Source organism: Xenopus laevis, chromosome 4S, assembly GCF_017654675.1.
Source record: "Xenopus laevis strain J_2021 chromosome 4S, Xenopus_laevis_v10.1, whole genome shotgun sequence".
In the NCBI taxonomy this organism is placed as follows: domain Eukaryota; kingdom Metazoa; phylum Chordata; class Amphibia; order Anura; family Pipidae; genus Xenopus; species Xenopus laevis.
The window spans coordinates 127,109,224-127,129,975 of record NC_054378.1 but is presented as its reverse complement, the minus strand read 5'-3'; positions in this window follow the sequence as shown (position 1 = coordinate 127,129,975).

The following is a 20,752-nucleotide window of genomic DNA, read 5'->3' as shown; positions in this document are numbered from 1 at the left end:
AGCCTATCGAATGTCCTCAACAAGTACTGAAGGTTTTTTACTGTCTCATTCTGGGTCTTATTGAAGGGGCATTTTTGTTCCTACAATCAAATACCAAGTTTATAATCCTTAAAATAGTATAATATTTTGTTTGGTAAAAAAAAAAAAGATTACTTTGCTGTTTTTCTGTATAACAGAACATTCTGTCCCAGTGGCTGCACAGATCCTATCTGATCCCCATTGTAAGCAGCAGTCCTGTCCTGCTTTATGGCAGCTGAGATTCTAGCTATCTGTATAACAGAGCATTCTGTCCCAGTGGCTGCACAGATCTAATCTGACCCCCATTGTAAGCAGCAGTCCTGTCCTGCTTTATGGCAGCTGAGATTCTAGCTATCTGTATAACAGAACATTCTGTCCCAGTGGCTGCACAGATCCTATCTGATCCCCATTGTAAGCAGCAGTCCTGTCCTGCTTTATGGCAGCTGAGATTCTAGCTATCTGTATAACAGAGCATTCTGTCCCAGTGGCTGCACAGATCCTATCTGATCCCCATTGTAAGCAGCAGTCCTGTCCTTCTTTATGGCAGCTGAGATTCTAGCTATCTGTATAACAGAGCATTCTGTCCCAGTGGCTGCACAGATCCTATCTGATCCCCATTGTAAGCAGCAGTCCTGTCCTGCTTTATGGCAGCTGAGATTCTAGCTATCTGTATAACAGAACATTCTGTCCCAGTGGCTGCACAGATCCTATCTGATCCCCATTGTAAGCAGCAGTCCTGTCCTGCTTTATGGCAGCTGAGATTCTAGCTATCTGTATAACAGAACATTCTGTCCCAGTGGCTGCACAGATCCTATCTGATCCCCATTGTAAGCAGCAGTCCTGTCCTGCTTTATGGCAGCTGAGATTCTAGCTATCTGTATAACAGAACATTCTGTCCCAGTGGCTGCACAGATCCTATCTGATCCCCATTGTAAGCAGCAGTCCTGTCCTGCTTTATGGCAGCTGAGATTCTAGCTATCTGTATAACAGAACATTCTGTCCCAGTGGCTGCACAGATCCTATCTGATCCCCATTGTAAGCAGCAGTCCTGTCCTGCTTTATGGCAGCTGAGATTCTAGCTATCTGTATAACAGAACATTCTGTCCCAGTGGCTGCACAGATCCTATCTGATCCCCATTGTAAGCAGCAGTCCTGTCCTGCTTTATGGCAGCTGAGATTCTAGCTATCTGTATAACAGATGTCACATTTGGCAGGAATCCTTTCTGGAGCTGCTGTTCTGCAAGGCTGACGCAAGCTGTTTCCTAGCTGGAAAGTTTTATGGAGCTTCTCCAGGTTCCCGTGTTGACTGTATCTAATATTTATTTTGCTTGTGTCAGTATTACGAACTTGTTATACTTGGAGAAGCTCTCACGCTTACATGTAATTATACAAGAAAGAACACTTTAGAAATGAATGTTCAGAGGTGGAGGAAGATGACATTTACAACAAAGCCAAAACCAAAATATGTGAAATATAAACAAAGACCATTTTTCAGGGATCAGACAACATTATCAAGAGCTTTGTGGTTTAAAAGGAAATGTGAGAATGTGAATAACCTACTGGGGCAACAACTCAGTGGCTTTTCAGTGGGCAACACAGTTAGAACGTTCCATTTCCATCTTACTCTGCTGAGATTATCTATCTCTCTGTTCCCCTATGGTTTCCATCTTACCTTATTGTATCTTCCTTGCCCTACTACACTCACCTTGTTCTACTGTCTCTGTCTTTCTGTAATATCCTAAATATTGTGTTTTTCCTACAGGAGGGACATTTACAGGGATATGAATGTCCTGCCATTTAACCAATATGCTACAAGCAACAATGAGCATTTTTTTTTTTTACAAAATGTGTTAATAGTGCTGCGCCAGCAGAATTCTGCACTGAAATACATTTTTTTTATATTTAATTTTGAAATCTGACATGGGACTAGACATATTGTCAGTTTCCCAGCTGCCCCAGTCATGTGACTTGTGCTCTGATAAGCTTCAGTCACTCTTTACTGCTGTACTGCAAGTTGGAGTGATATCAACCCCCTTCTCTCCTAGCAGCCCATCAGCAGAACAATGGGAAAGTAACCAGATAACAGCTCCCTGACACCTGAATTTTTAAAAATGCTCCCATGCTCCACCTAATGGTAGATATGAGTACAGCACTCATTAGCAAAAATCCAAGTCTGGCTAATGTAACGTTCAGTTAAACTAAGTAGGAGAAACATAGTGTATGTGAAAGCAGTTCCATTGTGAAGTGCTGTCTCTTTCTGAAAGTAGAGGATCAGACACAATCACCTAAGACTGTGCCTACACACCAATATTACAGCTAAAAAATTACATTTATTGGTACAAGAATAAAATTATAAATGGTAGAATGAATTACATGCAATGTACGCAGTGTAATTTAGTAATAAAAATATACCATAAAAATCATGACAGGGCATGGACTAGGGGAAGGCAGAAGAGGCATCCCTCTAGGGTGCCTGGTGGGCTTGCCTCGCCCCTGATGACAGAATCCCTTTAAAGGCAGACTCTGCCCAAACAATAAGCATCTTTTAGCATATCAGAAAAGACTTTCTCTTGCTATAGATATTGGCTGTTTTGTTGCTCTGTTGAATACAAAAATGTTTAGTGTTTTGGCTAAAATTCAGTTTGCTAATTGTCTGGGGAGAGACGTGAGCCAAAAATCCCAATAATTATAGGGGTCTTATAGAGCTGGCTGTCCAACCTCTAATCTTCCAGCTGAACTACATTTCCCAGAATACCCATGTACCAATACAACTTTTAGTCTTATTATTGAAAACTGATTCTTACCCCACTTCTTGACTTACATGGAAGGTGTTTAGTGAGGTTTGGGCAAAACAAAATATTATGTTTATTGTGGCCTCGTGTTTCATAAAGGTCCCCATTCACGAGCCAATAAAAGCTGACGACAGACCAAGTCAGGCAGCAAATTGGCCCGTGCGTGGGGCTATCTGACGGGCTTCCCTGATCGATATCTGACCAAAAGTCGTGCAGATCTCAATCGGGCAGGTTAAAAAATCCCATCGGATCGCACCTGCATCTGTGCGTGTATGTGGCCCTGCGATCCGACCGCCCATATCAGATGCATTATGATCCGATCGTTGGGTCCTAGGGCCCATGATCAGATCAGCCCGATCTCGCCCACTTTTGCAAAGTATTGGTGAAGGTACAAATGAGAAATTGTCATCAAATGCTGCCCATATTCAGCAGGATACAGTGGTTGGATCTGATCTTTGCCTGATTTGTCTATTCAAGATATGGGTAAAACTGGGCTGATCCAACCATTGGACCATTTGTCACATTGGGACCATGGGCAGAATCTAAAGCCCAAAGCATTCCTTGGCCAATGGGAAATTCCAACCTGCCCCACTGGCATTTAAATGGGCCCTGACCAAATAATGAACGAGGAGAGAAATTGTTGTCAAGATAAGGAGGATGAAGGGTATTGAGGATTGGGGAGCAAAAAGGCAATATGTTTCATGACAAAGCTCTAGAAAATAGGGGCGATTCTACACCAGGTGGTACCCAAGGCTTTTAGCCTAAAATATGTCACAAAACAGCTTGAAACTGCCCTCATTTGTATGTATGTATGTACATTTTTATTTATATAGCACTCCTTGAAGGCAACGCACTGTACAGCAAAACAATAAATTAGTAGTAACAAACAAGGGGTCATTGCATTAATAAGTAACAATAAGTGCATTATTAGAAATACTATTCACATAAATATAAAATATAATTACACTAGTGCTCAGTGTCAAGGAGACAAAAGGATGGAGGACCCTGCCCCGAAGAGCTTACAGTCTAAATGGGAGGGTAATTTACAGGCACAATTAGGAGGGGTATTAAGGTGCTGTAGGTTACAGTGTGTGACACATATAAGTGACAGTTCCCAGTTCAGGTGTTATACAGGTGCTCCCAGTGGGAATCTTTGAGTTTCGTTCTAAAGACATTGAAGGAGGATTCTCTCCAGAGAGATTCAGGAATGACATTCCAAATATAAGGAGCTGCAAGTCAGAAGGGTTTCACATGGGAAACAGCAGCAGTAGTATCGGGGGGAAGGTGCAACCAAGCGGTTGCTCTGAGAGGAGCGGAGGTTTTGGGCAGGAACATATAGAGATGAGATGTAGTTTAGGTGCAGAGGAATGAAGTGAAGGTTATGAGGAGGAGTTTGTAAGTTATTCTTTGTTTTATAGGAAGCCATGATAAGGACTTCAGCAGCGGAGGGGCCTGTACCCTTTTGGATGAGAGGAGGAGAATTCTGGCAGCAGTGTTTAATACAGACTGTAGAGGGGAGAGATGGCAGTTAGGGAGGCCAGTTAGTAGAAGGTTACAGTAATCTTTTTGGGATAGGATGAGAGCATGCATGAGTGTCTTGGCCGTAGCAGGTCCATTTGAATATCAGTCACCAACTTTACATATTTAAGTACCGAAATCATGTAAAAATCATACACCCCTACAGAGGCTGATACACGGCCGCCGAGATTGTTTGTTGCCTTGGTTTGGGGAACCGCCCACTAAACGTGGGTTTTTTTTGTTTTCTTCATGTGCATTAATTTTGTGCAAAGGAACAGTCAGTGACACAAAATCAATTTTGTTATCAGTCTTTTGTGGATGTAATTCATTTTATAGTTGATTTGAAAAGGACAAATCTGTAATGAATTCTCAGTACGGGAAATTATGTTAAAATATATTCTGTCCATTCCCCTACTGTCAGTAACGTAACTAGAGGGGGACGGGCCCTGGCACGGGACGTGCAGCCGCCCCCCGCTCCCCTCCGTACATCATCTTCCGCCGCCGGAGTCAGTGGCCCGCGAGTTGCCGGGGGGCCCTGAGGGGGTGCGTGCCCTGGCCCAATTGCACCCCCTGCTCCCCCGGTAGTTACGCCACTGCCGACTGTATACCAAAACACGGATGACTTCTTGCCCATGCACAGTATTGAACCTACACTTCTTTCTCTTCTATCAATATCCATTCCTGTACCTCTAGCTCAGGGCTGTCCAACTGGCAGCCCGCGACCTCCCTTCTGTGGCCCCCCAGATGCTGTGTCTGATTACTAGTGATGAGCGAATTTATTCGCCAGGCGCGAATTCGCGGTGAATTTGCTTGATTTGCTGCCACTGATAACGCCCGCGAAAATTCGCCCGAAAAAACGAGATGCTGGCGCCGTTTCCGGCGAACCGAAAGGGCCCAAATTCGCCCATCACATATCTTTAAAAGGTATCACTACAGAGATTAACTGGCCCCTCCATTGTTTAAACCTCGAATTCAGACTCGAACCCCCTGTATCACACCTGTGATCCCCCTGCATTGTTCCCACTTGTGACACCTCTATTGTTTATATCCTAAAGGCCTGTACTGTTCTACCTGAGACCCAGACTGAAACTGCCACATTGTTCACCTGTTCACACTTTATACAAAATGCTAATGGAGCCCCAGCCCTGTGTCACTGTATGTAGTACATATTAGACTGAGAACTTTCCCTGTCTCGTGCTCTGTTCTGCCTTCCCTCTCTGTGTGTGTCATTCTCTTATTACTCAGTGCTGCTTGTGTGTGTCATTCTCTTATTACTCAGTGCTGCTTGTGTGTGTCATTCTCTGCTTGCCCAGTGCTGCTTGTGTGTGCCATTCTCTGCTTGCCCAGGGCTGCTTGTGTGTGCCATTCTCTGCTTGCCCAGTGCTGCTTGTGTGTGCCATTCTCTTATTACTCAGTGCTGCTTGTGTGTGTCATTCTCTGCTTGCCCAGTGCTGCTTGTGTGTGCCATTCTCTTATTACTCAGTGCTGCTTGTGTGTGCCATTCTCTGCTTGCCCAGTGCTGCTTGTGTGTGTCATTCTCTTATTACTCAGTGCTGCTTGTGTGTGTCATTCTCTGCTTGCCCAGTGCTGCTTGTGTGTGCCATTCTCTTATTACTCAGTGCTGCTTGTGTGTGCCATTCTCTGCTTGCCCAGTGCTGCTTGTGTGTGTCATTCTCTTATTACTCAGTGCTGCTTGTGTGTGTCATTCTTTGCTTGCCCAGTGCTGCTTGTGTGTGCCATTCTCTGCTTGCCCACAGGGGCGCGCCGCCAATGAGGCGAGCTGAGACGCTCGCCTCAGGCGGCAACACCGGAGCGGTTTCCAGGGGCGGCAAAAAGCCGCTCCTGCACCTTTAAGAGCCAAATTTCCGGTTTTTAAACCGGAAATTCGGCTTTACGAATGCGAGAGAGTGCAATTGCGCTCTCCGCATTAGTGTTCCTGCCTCCCCTCCCGACAGGTAAGTCGGTGAGTGGGGGGCGGCATTGCAGGAGCCGCCTCAGGCGGCACTAAGGTACGAATCGGCGCTGCTTGCCCAGTGCTGCTTGTGTGTGCAATTCTCTTATTACTCAGTGCTGCTTGTGTGTGCCATTCTCTGCTTGCCCTATGCTACCTGTGGAATGTAAGCCTGTTAGGGGTTTGTTCTTGGGGTTATTCGCATTTGGAAATTGTAGTTAAGGGCTCCTAAGGTGTTTAATCATGTGTTGGGGCAGGCCCGGACTGGCAACCTGTGAACTCGGGCAATTGCCCGTGGGGCCGCTCTATTTCCTGTTCAAGTGGGCCGCTCTTGAACAGAGAGATAAGTTGTGTTTTTCCCCCTCCGTTGCCTTGAATGAAGTCAAGAGTAAAAAAAACGGCAGACCAATAGGGCAGGACAGAGTTAAATGCGGCCCAGCTTGAACCGCTCGGTTGCCTGTATAATTAGGAGAGAGAGAGACTCTGCTGCTCTGCTCTGTGACAGCACGCCCCCCTCCCCCTGGACTGTGTGCTTGGCTGGACTGTGTGCTTGAATAGGAGCGTCACAGCTCGTCATGTGACTCGTCGCCTCTCTGCATTGTAATCCGTCGGCAAGTGAGCTCCTGGGAAGAGGTACTGTTCAGTAGGGGAGGTTAAAGCTATAGACATGGGAAGGGAGCCTGGGAGAGGGATCACTGACTTTATTGCTAAAAATATTTTGTGCTGCGCAGGTACTAGCCACAATCTGATACAATCTTGACTGTTGGGGGGGGGGGGTTTGAGGAGCTCTAGTTCAACAAGTGCTTTGTTTGCTAATAATGTTTGAGGAGCTCTAGTTCAACAAGTGCTTTGTTTGCTAATAATGTTTCGTGCAGCGCAGGTACCAGCCACAATCTGGACTGTTGGGGGGGGGGAACTTGGTGAGTTCTAGTTAACAATCATTAAACCAAAAAACAAAGCACTCGTTGAACTAGAACTCCCGAACCCCCCCCCCCCCAACAGTCCAGATTGTGGCTGGTACCTGTGCTGCACGAAACATTATTAGCAATAAACAGTTAAACTGAAAAACAAAGCACTTGTTGAACTAGAACTCCCCAAACCCCCCCCCTCAACAGTCCAGATTGTATCACTTGCATATCACGTATCACTTGCATATTATAAGAAGTAATATACCCCATACTATAATGGTGAACTATTGAATCCTTGTAATTTTTAAATAAAATGTTTAAGGCTTATAATAAATGGCAAATCAACAAAGTGGTTAATATAGACACACTAGATTTATGTGGTGCCGTTAAATAATGTTTTATTGTACTATAATGTAATAATAATAATTAATTATGGTAATATTTGACATTAATTACAGTTAAGCAAGAAAGGCAGCCCTTTATGCACATCACCTATAACCATTTTTGCAGTTTTACCCCAATATACTGTATGTGTGGATGAGTACAAAACATAGTGTTTTTACATGTGGGCTGCTTTGATTATTTTGCCCGGGCTGCTTTTTACTCCCAGTCCGGCCCTGTGTTGGGGGGTTGTTGTATTATCCACAGGGGAGGATGAGGCATATGGATTTAAGGGGATGTTTTAACATGACTTCAATTTTTCACATATGAGTGATGAGCGATTTCCCTCCAGTGAGCACCAACCATTTGGTTTTTTGGTGTGCTACAAATCTGAAAAAATCAGATTTTTTCCCACAAAGTACATTTTCGGGAAAGCGTAATCATAAATAAGCGTAAAAAAATCTGAGCATATTTGATCGGAGTTTGTAGCAGACAATATTGAGATAAATTCGGACTTTGTTAAATAACCCCGTCGTTTTTTGGATTCGGATTTGGCTCCATCTGGTACTTGGATTAGGCCAAATCTGAATCCTGCTGAAAAAGGCTGAATCCCGAACCGAATCCTGGATTTGCTGTATCCCTAGTCAATTTTGATGCACTGGGCCCAACAGCAATGACTGCAATTACACTGTATTTATGGGTAAAATGCTCTGATATGGGTACAAATATGCACTTGTGTTTGTAAATGACTCTTTTGGGTGGTGATGTTGCATGGAGGGAACTGCCTAAACTACATATAATGCTGCTTCAAAGTAGAAAGTAGTAGAGCCAGGCACTGGCAGATTGCACCCACCATGTGCAATGATTGGAATGAGCCACTGCTAAAGGGAGTAAACTGAATTAGCCGAGCCCCTAGTGAAACACATACTATACCAAAATGTGCGAAGGTAAAATAGTAATCACAGTAAAAGTTCATAAGTTCCAAATTCATAAGTCCCAGTTCGGTGTTCCAGGATTACAGTTCATAGTTTAAGTCCTTAGTCCATTTCTCCCAGGTACTGCTAGATATACCTACCAAAATAAACATAGCAGAAAAAGGCAATTGCAGGATAATCCATCAACAAGCAAAATCCATGCATCAGTAATTGAAAATCAATTTATATCATTTATATAGCTGCCAGTAGCAAATTTTAACGTTAATCTTACCACTCATAGTAGAAAAGGGCAGCGGATTTGTTCTACTTTACTTTATCTGTAAAGAAGGGGAACAATATCAGTCACAAACTCCAAAAAGGTTCATAAAAAAGGTACAAAACTCCAGTATTCATTGAACCCCATTGGGACCAAGCTGCTCAGTTTCTTTATCCACGTTGCCACAGAAGCAACTTCTTAAAATCACAAATATAAAGCTGCTCAGGGCCAGGCCGGCTGGGTGCTCCAGGCTACCCAGCCAGCCACATTGCCCCTCTGGCGAACGCCACTACATGAGCGCGCACATGCACGCCTACGCGAGCGCATGCGCGCTGAGCCACCGCGTCACCCCCTCCCCTGTGCGCTGACACACGGGTCACTCATCCACCTCATATACGCACAGCAACAAGCCGGATTCAGAGGCCCGGACTGGGGTAGGGAGTAGTAGAAGTTACGTGCCTGGCGCCCCCCAAGCTTTGCGCCCTAGGCACATGCCTACTCTGCCTACCCCTAGTTCTGGCCCTGATGCTGCTGTTCCCTCACTGCACAATGGAACATACATTAGAACACTTTCCATTCCATAAAGTTCATTAAGATATTACTAATCAGCGAAAACTCAGTGGGGGAGTGAAAAAAACTTTTCTTTTGCAAACTCTGGTGCCATAATGTTTATCCTATCAAACGCTACAAAAGCAGAAAAATGAATGTTCCGCTGGAAAAACAAACTTGTCTAACACAAGTATTGCCAGAAGACAAGCTCCTCTGAACAGCTGCCACGCTCACCAAGAGTCTCTATCTGCTAATGGCTTATGATTCATCCTCTTTTCATCAAGGATTTTGTCGTAGGAACGGAAAAAGTTTACCGCAGTGTAAAAACTCAGCATTGCAGGGCACTTTGCATCACAACATGAAGAGCCGACATCTATCGCTTGCCTGCGAGGCGAACTTTTATGCACAAATCCCAGACGTCAACATTCGTTTCTTTATCTATTAATTTAGAGAATGAGGAGGCTCAGATCAATTTTACGCAACTCAAGGGGCTGTTCGTTAGGTTGAAATCATAGGCACATATGTTTGTTTAAGGGATTAAAGAATATAGGGAGTATTTTTCTATTAAAAAGAAAACTTTTAAAAAGTTTTTTAAGCATTTATAAAGGTGACTAAACACACATGGGCTCATGTCTCATAATGTTCTCCAACCAATAGACCTATGGGTCATATGAGGGGTCACACATGGTATGGCCACCTTCCCATTGCCTAGATCAGGCCCGGATTTGTGAGAGGCCACCAAGGCCCGGGCCTAGGGCGGCAGGATTTTAGGGGGCGACATGCTGCCCGACCACACCCACTTTGGTTCAGAAACACTGGGGATGAGCAGGAGATATGATAGTTTTTAAAATCTCCTGTATGCCAATCCCCATTGCTCTGGTCCTGATGATGAAAATTTGATTGAATAAAAGGGAGGGGACAGGGGCGATGAATGACAGCAGGCCTAGGGGTGCCTGCTATGTAAATCCGGCCCTGGCCATGATCCATTCCTGCAAAATGCAAACGATCTTTGTGAAGTGAAAAAGAACTGTGTTTCCTCTTCATTTCTGCTAATGGTGCATGCACTGGCCCAGGGTCGGACTGGTGGGTGCATGGCCCTGCACCCCCCATGGGGCCCCCGCTGTGCAGCCTGCACCCTCATGGGGCCCCCGCTGTGCAGCCTGCACCCCCCATGGGGCCCCCACTGAAACGCCCACACCCCTCCATGGGGCCCCCGCTGCACCACCTACACCCCCCTATAGGACGCCACCACCTGCCTACTCCCTCCCCTGAGACCACATAAATTTAAAGTACCATCAACACATCAGGGGAGGGAGATCTATAGCCTGGGAACAGCTGATGAGGATTGGGTCTGGGCCATCTGGGCCCATCGGGATTTTTCCCGGTGTCCCGCCAGCCCAGTCCAACCCTGCACTGGCCAACATGGTGCATGGGCAGACTAAATTTGCCCAATTTTGCAGATCCCCATGCCTATTGTCATTGTGTGTTTGCGCACAAAGGACGATTGGATTCAAGTGTAACGGTTGGCACCCTAAATCTAGAACCGATGCCAAGCACCCTGGTCTCGGCTCGTGCTTCTGCCTGTAGCACCCACCTTTAGCTTTGTGAGGAGCCCTCAGCTACTCAGATGCCACCAGGTCTTAAAACGAGAGGTGCAAGGCGACGGGTTCTTGACAAGCAGAGGGGCACAACTGTAAACTAGAGTCTTTGGGCAGAAGGTCACAGTACAAGGCGTAAGGCAAAATCGTAGTCAGATCAGGCTGGGTCGAGGCAGGCAGAGTATAATCGTAGTCAGGCAGGCAAGGGTCAAACTGGGAGATCAATCAGAAGGGATTTAGCAGAAGGGGTAGTTGGTATACAGGCAAGGGTCAGGATCCAGAGGTCAGAATAGTCAAAAGCCAGGCAGGGGTCACAACAGGAATCAAACAGGTTCAAAACAGAATAGCTTAAAGCTCAGAAGCACCAGGAACAAACTCCTATCACGAGCAAGGTCCTGTGGCTTTAATAAGCCTTTTATACTTTTCAAATTTGGCGCCAGCGCCTTTAAATAGCGAGGAGACGGGCGCACCCTTAAGGATCCAAGATGGCGCCTGAAACGGAGCGGCGTGGTGTGCGTCCCCGCCGCACCACTGGACCACCAGGGTAAGTTGAATTTACTACCAATGGAGCAGATCCACTTCTCTCAATCTGCAAAAAATACACAGGCTGAGAGCAGCAGAGCCTTCTGTTTGTGTGTCCACTGCCCCAATAACAAGTAGTCAAGGAAGTTGTCATGAGAAAGAAAGAGGCTGATGTTCTTCTGCTTAGGAAACATGTGAGAAAGGTTTCTATTTTTTTCCAAAGCAGAAGAACATCAGAGCAACTTCTCCTGACAACTTCCTTGACTACTTGCTGGTCAGACTGGTGGGAATCTGACCAGCAGGTGGCGCTGTTGTAAGAAAATTCATTCATATTAACAGCACATGTATCCCTTAATATCTCGGAATAAAAAAATAAATAAATAATGAATGTACATTGAAAAAGTCCTTAGAATAGCCTCCTCATCAAGTTTACATTCATTTATTTTAAAGGTCCTTTAAGAGCCAAACCCTGGCAGGCAATTTTTTGGCCACCAGTTGATTTTTATAACTTGTGGGGCGGGGGGCCTAGGCCATCATTTTTTTTTACTTGCAGGGGGGTATGTGATTTCTGAAGGCAGATCTGATTCTCATTATCTAACACAGATCACATTTTAGTCGGGGGTAAGATGTTCTATCTGATGAATGAACTGCATCCATCGTCATATAATAAATAATACAGTTAGGGATTCATTCTTTAAAATAGAAAATAACGGCAGCTGATGCCGGGATATGTGTTTTAAAGTTTCACCTTCTCCTCCTCCTTCCAAAATGATGATTGCACAAATATGTGGGAATACGAAAACTGAACACCATAAAACAGCGATTACCGCATAAGCAGTTTCAATAACAACCGTTTCCGTGCCATTAAGCAGTGTAAATATGGAAAGATGAGAATAATGAGGGAAATTGTTGTTCATTATACAACCTCTGAGTTTCTTTCGGTTTGTTTGTAAAGGGAAGTACCGTATATACTTGAGTATAAGCCGAGTTTTTCAGCACCCAAAATGTGCTGAAAAAGACTACCTCGGCTTATACTCGAGTCAGCTAAAAAGTTGCTGCTTACTCACTGATTGAAGCGTGCAGTGACTCCTCCGTGCTGCCCATACTTCTCCCCCCTCGTGGCTTGATTCTGCTTCGTTAGCCCCTCCCCTCTCAGCTCTCGTCACTCAGTACTCACCCTCCTCAGCCATTCCCATTTTTTTCTGCAGTGCGCAGGAGATGTGGGGAAAATGTGTGCGCATTATTTTTAATAGGAGCATGTGAGAGTTTGGAAGAGGAGCGCTCGAGATGACAGTTGGACAAGGTGTGCGCTCACTCTGTGATACGAGCGCGCACCTCTACAGGGAGCAGAGGCGCGCGTCTTTTCCCTTTGTAACGTGCCCTGCTTCCTTCGTGACACATAGTTGCGGGAGGGGCTGCAGCTCTGAAGTTATACTTTTTAAATATGGCGCCTGTCAGAAAGAAGAGAGGCGAAGCATGGTTCAATCTGTGGAGAAAAGGTAGCACCAGAAGAGGGAGGACTGAGTGACAAGAGCTGAGAGGGGAGGGGCTTAGGGCTAAGGAAGCAGAATCAAGCGAGGAGGGGGGAGAAGTATGGGCAGCTCGGAGGAGTCACTGCATGCTTCAGATCAGTGAGTAAGCAGCAACTTTAAAGCTTTAAATTGGCCTAAAATTAATTTCACACCCTAGGCTTATACTCGAGTCAATACATTTTTCCCAATTTTCTTAGGTAAATTAGGTACCTCGGCTTATACTCGGGTCGGCTTATACTCGAGTATATATGGTATTCTAAAATCCCAACGATAAGGGCTGTCCGGGTGCGTTTGCTACGAAGGTCTCTCGGAAACCCCACGAGTTGTTCTACACCTTTAAATCTCGCTTATAATGAAGAAAGATCATCCCTGTGTCGTTACTTTATATATCAGCGCTTTGTTCCCCTTTAATGTTTTAAGAGCTCAATTTTTCACACATTTCTTACAGTGTTACAAGCGGCTGTTTTGGGGAGATTTATGCAGTTCTATTATCAACTAAAAATATCTCAGCAGCCAGAATAGGGGAAAAAAAGAAGAATATGAATAAGATGGGAGGATATGTCTGCAATAAAATGAATCACTTTTTAGTCTAACTGGGAAAAAGACGTACAGAGAATGGCAAAAATGACTATATATTTTCTTGCAACATGTTCCACTGCATAAATAATGTGCAAAATTATGTGAATATTCCGTTTAACAAAGCCTGGTGGTGTCTCCATGCAGCCTAGAGCTCTTTTCTCATTTTTATATATTATAACTCATGGTTGTGAGTCAGAACATTGTATTAGGTTACTTTCTTTTGTTAAAGTTAAAAAACAAGAGACCATGCCCCCTACTGTAATTTATAAGGTTATTAAATGTCACAGAGAAAATCCATGACTATATAAAGCCACAAGGCTGCAGGTCAGGTACTTTTATTCATATCATGGAATTCTACTTACAGAATATATTATCCACAATAACCAGTGATCCCAAACCAGTGGCTCGTGGGGAACATGTTTCCTGTTTCATGTTTAAAGCAGGTGCTAATTTTTGAATTCCTGGCTTGGAGGCAAGTTTTAGTTGTATAAAACCAGATGTACTGCCAAACAGAGTCTCCTGTAGCTGCCAGTCCATATAGGGGCTACCAATAGCCAATCACATCCCTTATTTGGCACCCCAGGGACTTTTTTTCATGCTTTTGTTGCTTCCCAACTTTTTTTTACAATTGAATGTGGCTCACAGGTAAAAATAGGTAGGGGATACCTGTCTTAAAATACATGAGTGATACTCAGAGTTCCCTGTATAACTCAGCCTGCAGCCTTGTGCCTTTATATGGTCACAGAACAACTCCTTAGTGACTTCTAATATCCTTATCATTTACAGTAGGGGGTACATTATCCCTTATAATACATGAGTGATACTCAGAGTTCCCTGTATAACTCAGCCTGCAGCCTTGTGTCTTTATATGGTCACAGAACAACCCCTCAGTGACTTCTAATATCCTTATCATTTACAGTAGGGGGTACATTATCCCTTATAATACATGAGTGATACTCAGAGTTCCCTGTATAACTCAGCCTGCAGCCTTGTGTCTTTATATGGTGACAGAACCCCTCAGTGACTTCTAATATCCTTATCATTTACAGTAGGGGGTATATTATCCCTTATAATACATGAGTGTTACTCAGAGTTCCCTGTATAACTCAGCCTGCAGCCTTGTGCCTTTATATGGTCACAGAACAACCCCTCAGTGACTTCTAATATCCTTATCATTTACAGTAGGGGGTACATTATCCCTTATAATACATGAGTGATACTCAGAGTTCCCTGTATAACTCAGCCTGCAGCCTTGTGTCTTTATATGGTCACAGAACAACCCCTCAGTGACTTCTAATATCCTTATCATTTACAGTAGGGGGTACATTATCCCTTATAATACATGAGTGATACTCAGAGTTCCCTGTATAACTCAGCCTGCAGCCTTGTGCCTTTATATGGTCACAGAACAACCCCTCAGTGACTTCTAATATCCTTATCATTTACAGTAGGGGGTACATTATCCCTTATAATACATGAGTGATACTCAGAGTTCCCTGTATAACTCAGCCTGCAGCCTTGTGTCTTTATATGGTCACAGAACAACCCCTCAGTGACTTCTAATATCCTTATCATTTACAGTAGGGGGTACATTATCCCTTATAATACATGAGTGATACTCAGAGTTCCCTGTATAACTCAGCCTGCAGCCTTGTGCCTTTATATGGTCACAGAACAACCCCTCAGTGACTTCTAATATCCTTATCATTTACAGTAGGGGGTACATTATCCCTTATAATACATGAGTGATACTCAAGAGTTCCCTGTATAACTCAGCCTGCAGCCTTGTGCCTTTATATGGTCACAGAACAACCCCTCAGTTACTTCTAATATCCTTATCATTTACAGTAGGGGGTACATTATTAATCAGTATCTATTTACTGAAGTCTATTTAAAAAGTCGTGCTGTTTACATCACCATCTTACTAATAAGCTGCGCACCTTAACGAGCAATTAGCACACTCTTTTTCTTTCTCATGTCGATCCTGCTGTTGAATTGGAAATATCACTGCCAAGAAAATATGCTTTGAGACATATTCAGGGTACAGATCTCCTGAAACAGATGCAGCATTAATGTAAGCGACTCCCTCTATAGATATATATATATCTTATACTTGGGAAAAACACATTTTTATTAAGCTCTTACAGTTTTCCTACAATGACAAATCTGGTGTGAAACGCGTGCGTCTTGCAGTTAAAGGATAATGATTCATTGGCGGTGGTTTCAATCCAGCCATTCGCGTGGAAGGGGATTAATTAGGGGACAGTTGGACAATATTAACCAAACGGTGACACTTTCCTTCTTAGTTAAAAACAATATTAATTTAATAAAGAGACAAGAGAGCTCCTTTAGACCCTGGATTATAACACAGAAAGCCCCCGGGGTTTACAGAACCGGTTTCATGACTTTACTCTTCGGGTATGTTAAATCAGGTGGGTAACCTTTTAATATGTTATAGAATGGCTAATTCTAAGCAATTTTAAGCTGTAAGGGGGTGGCAGCTTAAAGGGGGCGGCAGCTCTAATGGAGCGGCAATTTTAAAGGGATGGCAGCTTTAAGGGGATGACAGCTCTAAGGGGGCAGCAGCTTTAAGGGATTGGCAGCTTCAAGGGGCAGCAGCTTTAAAGGGTGTCAGCTTTAAGGGGACGGTAGCTTTAAGGGGGCGGCAGCTTTAAGGGGGCGGCAGATTTGAGGCTGCGGTAGTTTTAAGGGAGTGGCAGCTTTAAGAGGGCGGCGGCTTTAAGGGGCAGTTATGGTAAATACATTTTTGCAAAAATAAAAACTCTTCCCCTGCGACAGTATATATTCTCATGAAATTTAGGGACAGAGGTGGGAGGGTAGGGGGTATCAGGTTTGGACGTCACAAGCATGCGCAGTACTTTGTGACATCACTTCCGATGGTTTCATGTGCATGTGCCAATGGGTGCAAAGAGGTCCGGGTCAAGGGGGGCACTGGTCCAGAATAAAGCCGTGGACATGGCAGCCACTGTTTGGCCGAGCAGTGAGAGCAGGGAAACAAAGGGCTTTTTTCTTACAACTATTTTCTACCATTACCAGCTCCTTCTTTTGTAGCAATGGGTGCAGAAGTATCACACCATATCCCATCTGCTGGGCAGTGCCTCTGATTATTCCTATTATCACAACGTTATAAGCCCTGACTGTCCATAAGCCTAAAGCAATGATAAAGGCAAGGGAAGCGCCTGTAAGTTGAATATGATTATACTTTGTCTTGTAGCGTCCAGTGGGAAATGAGGTGATTAACACAAGAGCTAACATTCTATTAATGTATTCAAGGACAGGGTTCTATTTACCATATAGGCACTTGAGGGTCTGTGTCTAGGGAGGTAGCTTAAGGGGACAGCCCTTGGGTACCTATATCCCTTCACCTACCTTAAAGGGATTCTCTCATGATTTTTATGATGTAATTTTTATTTCTAAATGACACTGTTTACACTGCAAATAATTCACTCAACAATATAACAATTAATTCCTGAACCAGCAAGTGTATTTAGTTGTAATATTGGTGTGTAGGTGCATCTCAGGTCATTTTGCCTGGTCATGTGATTTCAGAAAGAGCCAGCACTTTAGGATGGAACTGCTTTCTGACAGGTTGTTGTTTCTCCTACTCAATGTAACTGAATGTGTCTCAGTGGGACCTGGATTTTACTATTGAGTGCTGTTCTTAGATCTACCAGGCAGCTGTTATCTTGTGTTAGGGAGCTGCTATCTGGATAGCTTCCCATTGTTCTCTTGTTAGGTTACTGGGGCCTGGGGGGGAAATGTAGGGGAATGATATCACTCAGAGTGACTGAAGTCACATGACTAAGGGCCCCTGGGAAACTGACAATATGTCTAGCCCCATTTCAAAACTAAATATAAAAAAATCAGTTTGCTCTTTTGAGAAGCTGATTTCAGTGCAGAATTCTACTGGAGCAGCACTATTAACTGATGTGTGTTGCAAAAAAAAACATTTTCCCCCATGACAATATCCCTTTAACAAATCTGGTAGTGGGGGAGGGGTTGTGTGGAGTTGGGGGCACCTGCTGGCCCATGTACAGAGGGACACCCATGGGACACTCGGAAGTCTGATGCCTAGAGCGGCACCGGAACAAGATACAGAGCTGTTCATGGTCTTTTAGAAACATAAATATTTGTGACTGTTACAATTATATTTATAATTTAAAGGGGGGCGAGAGGCAAAATGCAACAGTGAGATGGGTTGGGAGTGTCTGACTAGGGATGTAGCGAACGTCGGAAAAAAAGTTCGCGAACATATTCGCGAACTTGCGTCAAAAATGCGAACGGTTCGCGAACGTCGCGAACCCCATAGACTTCAATGGGAAGGCGAATTTTAAAAGCTAGAAAAGACATTTCTGGCCAGAAAAATGATTTTAAAGTTGTTTAAAGGGTGCAACGACCTGGACAGTGGCATGCCAGAGGGGGATCAAGGGCAAAAATGTTTCTAAAAAATCCATTGTTGACACAGCGCTGCGTTTTGTGCTGTAAAGGGCAGAAATCACACTACATTTCTAAACCTGTGTAATAAAATGCTTTAAAACGTCCGGCGTCTACATGCCAATCAAGTCGTGTAAAAGTTACAGCCTGTTCACACGCAAAGACGAAACGCGGTGCTTACTGCAACGCAAAAAGACGCAAAGAGCTTTAATGAATGATACCGTCAAGTGAGCAAATAATAGTTTTTAATTACTAGTTGCTTGTCACCTCCAGGATGTTCGTCCTGTTGGTGGCAATATTTCTGTAGTGGTGTGTTTAGCAGTCACCGTGCTTGTGCGCACGTGCACGGTCAGGCAGAGGTAATTCAATGTACAGTGAAGTGAACCAAAAAACACTGATTCTGCAGTGTGGGCCCAGTTTTGGTCTACTTTATTGATCACCTGCGGTGACCATAAAAGATGCGATTTTGCCACTGTTGCAGAACCCTGAAAAATTAGGCATGTGTACTTTCCTGAAAAATTATGTTTTTTTTGTCGCAGCCACTGAACCAGAAGTCCAGAAACAATATGCCATATAAATGCTGAAAATATTAATTTTTTTTTGTGGCAGCCACTGCAGCACAGAGGCCAGGAAAAATATGCCATATAAATGCTAACAATATAAAAAAATTTTGTCGCAGACACTGAAGCACAGAGGCCAGAAAAAAATATGCCATATAAATGCTGAAAATATTCTGTTTTTTTTTGGTCGCAGCCACTGCAGCACAGAGGCCAGAAAAAATATGCCATATAAATGCAAACAATATAAAAAATTTTTTGTTGCAGCCACTGCAGCACAGAGGCCAGGAAAAATATGCCATATAAATGCTAACAATATAAATTTTTTTGGTCGCAGCCACTGAAGCACAGAGGCCAGGAAAAATATGCCATATAAATGCTGAAAATATTCTGTTTTTTTGGTCGCAGCCACTGAAGCACAGAGGCCAGGAAAAATATGCCATATAAATGCTGAAAATATTCTGTTTTTTTAGTCGCAGCCACTGAAGCACAGAGGCCAGAAAAAATATGCCATATAAATGCTGAAAATATTCATTTTTTTGTCACAGCCACTGAAGCACAGAGGCCAGAAAAAATATGCCATATAAATGCTGAAAATATTCATTTATTTTTGTCGCAGCCACTGAAGCACAGAGGCCAGAAAAAATATGCCATATAAATGCTGAAAATATTCAATTTTTTTGGTCGCAGCCACTGAAGCACAGAGGCCAGGAAAAATATGCCATATAAATGCTGAAAATATTCTGGTTTTTTTAGTCGCAGCCACTGAAGCACAGAGGCCAGAAAAAATATGCCATATAAATGCTGAAAATATTCATTTTTTTGTCACAGCCACTGAAGCACAGAGGCCAGAAAAAATATGCCATATAAATGCTGAAAATATTCATTTATTTTGTCGCAGCCACTGAAGCACAGAGGCCAGAAAAAATATGCCATATAAATGCTGAAAATATTCAATTTTTTGGTCGCAGCCACTGAAGCACAGAGGCCAGGAAAAATATGCCATATAAATGCTGAAAATATTCTGGTTTTTTTAGTCGCAGCCACTGAAGCACAGAGGCCAGAAAAAATATGCCATATAAATGCTGAAAATATTAAATTTTTTTGGTCGCAGCCACTGAAGCACAGAGGCCAGGAAAAATATGCCATATAAATGCTGAAAATATTCTGTTTTTTTAGTCGCAGCCACTGAAGCACAGAGGCCAGAAAAAATATGCCATATAAATGCTGAAAATATTCAATTTTTTTGGTCACAGCCACTGAAGCACAGAGGCCAGGAAAAATATGCCATATAAATGCTGAAAATATTCTGTTTTTTTTGGTCGCAGCCACTGAAGCACAGAGGCCAGAAAAAATATGCCATATAAATGCTGAAAATATTCTGTTTTTTTTGGTCGCAGCCACTGAAGCACAGAGGCCAGAAAAACTCAGGATTTACCTGGATTCAAATTAAACCAGTAGGGTTTGCACCCTAGTTTGTAACGGTGGTGGAGGGAGGAGGACGCTAAAGGACAGCTGTATGTGGAGTCATGAGGCGTGCAGAGAAGGACAGCTGCATGGGGAGTCAGAATCAGAAACTCAGAACAAGTCTTCCGGCGTGCAGTAACCCTCCGAGATCCACCCCTCATTCATTTTAATAAAGGTCAGGTAATCCACACTTTTGTGACCTAGGCGAGTTCTCTTCTCAGTTACAATCCCTCCTGCTGCACTGAAGGTCCTTTCTGAGAGGACACTTGAGGCGGGGCAAGACAAGAGGTTCATGGCAAATTGTGACAGCTCTGGCCACAGATCAAGCCTGCGCACCCAGTAGTCCAGGGGTTCATCGCTCCTCAGAGTGTCGATATCTGCAGTTAATGCCAGGTAGTCCGCTACCTGCCGGTCGAGGCGTTCTTTGAGGGTGGATCCCGAAGGGTTCTGCCGCTGCCTTGGGCTGAAAAACATTTGCATGTCTGACGTTACAGAGTGGCCAAAGTGCTTTGTCCTTGCAGGTGCGCTCGTGGCAGGATTACTGGCACCTCTGCCCCTGGAATGTTGATGAGTTCCTGAAGTGACATCACCCTTAAAAGCATTGTACAACATGTTTTGCAGGCTGGTTTGTAAATGCAGCATCCTTTCAGACTTGTGGTATGTTGGTAACATTTCTGCCACTTTATGCTTGTACCGAGGGTCTAGTAGAGTCGCGACCCAGTACAGGTCCTTCT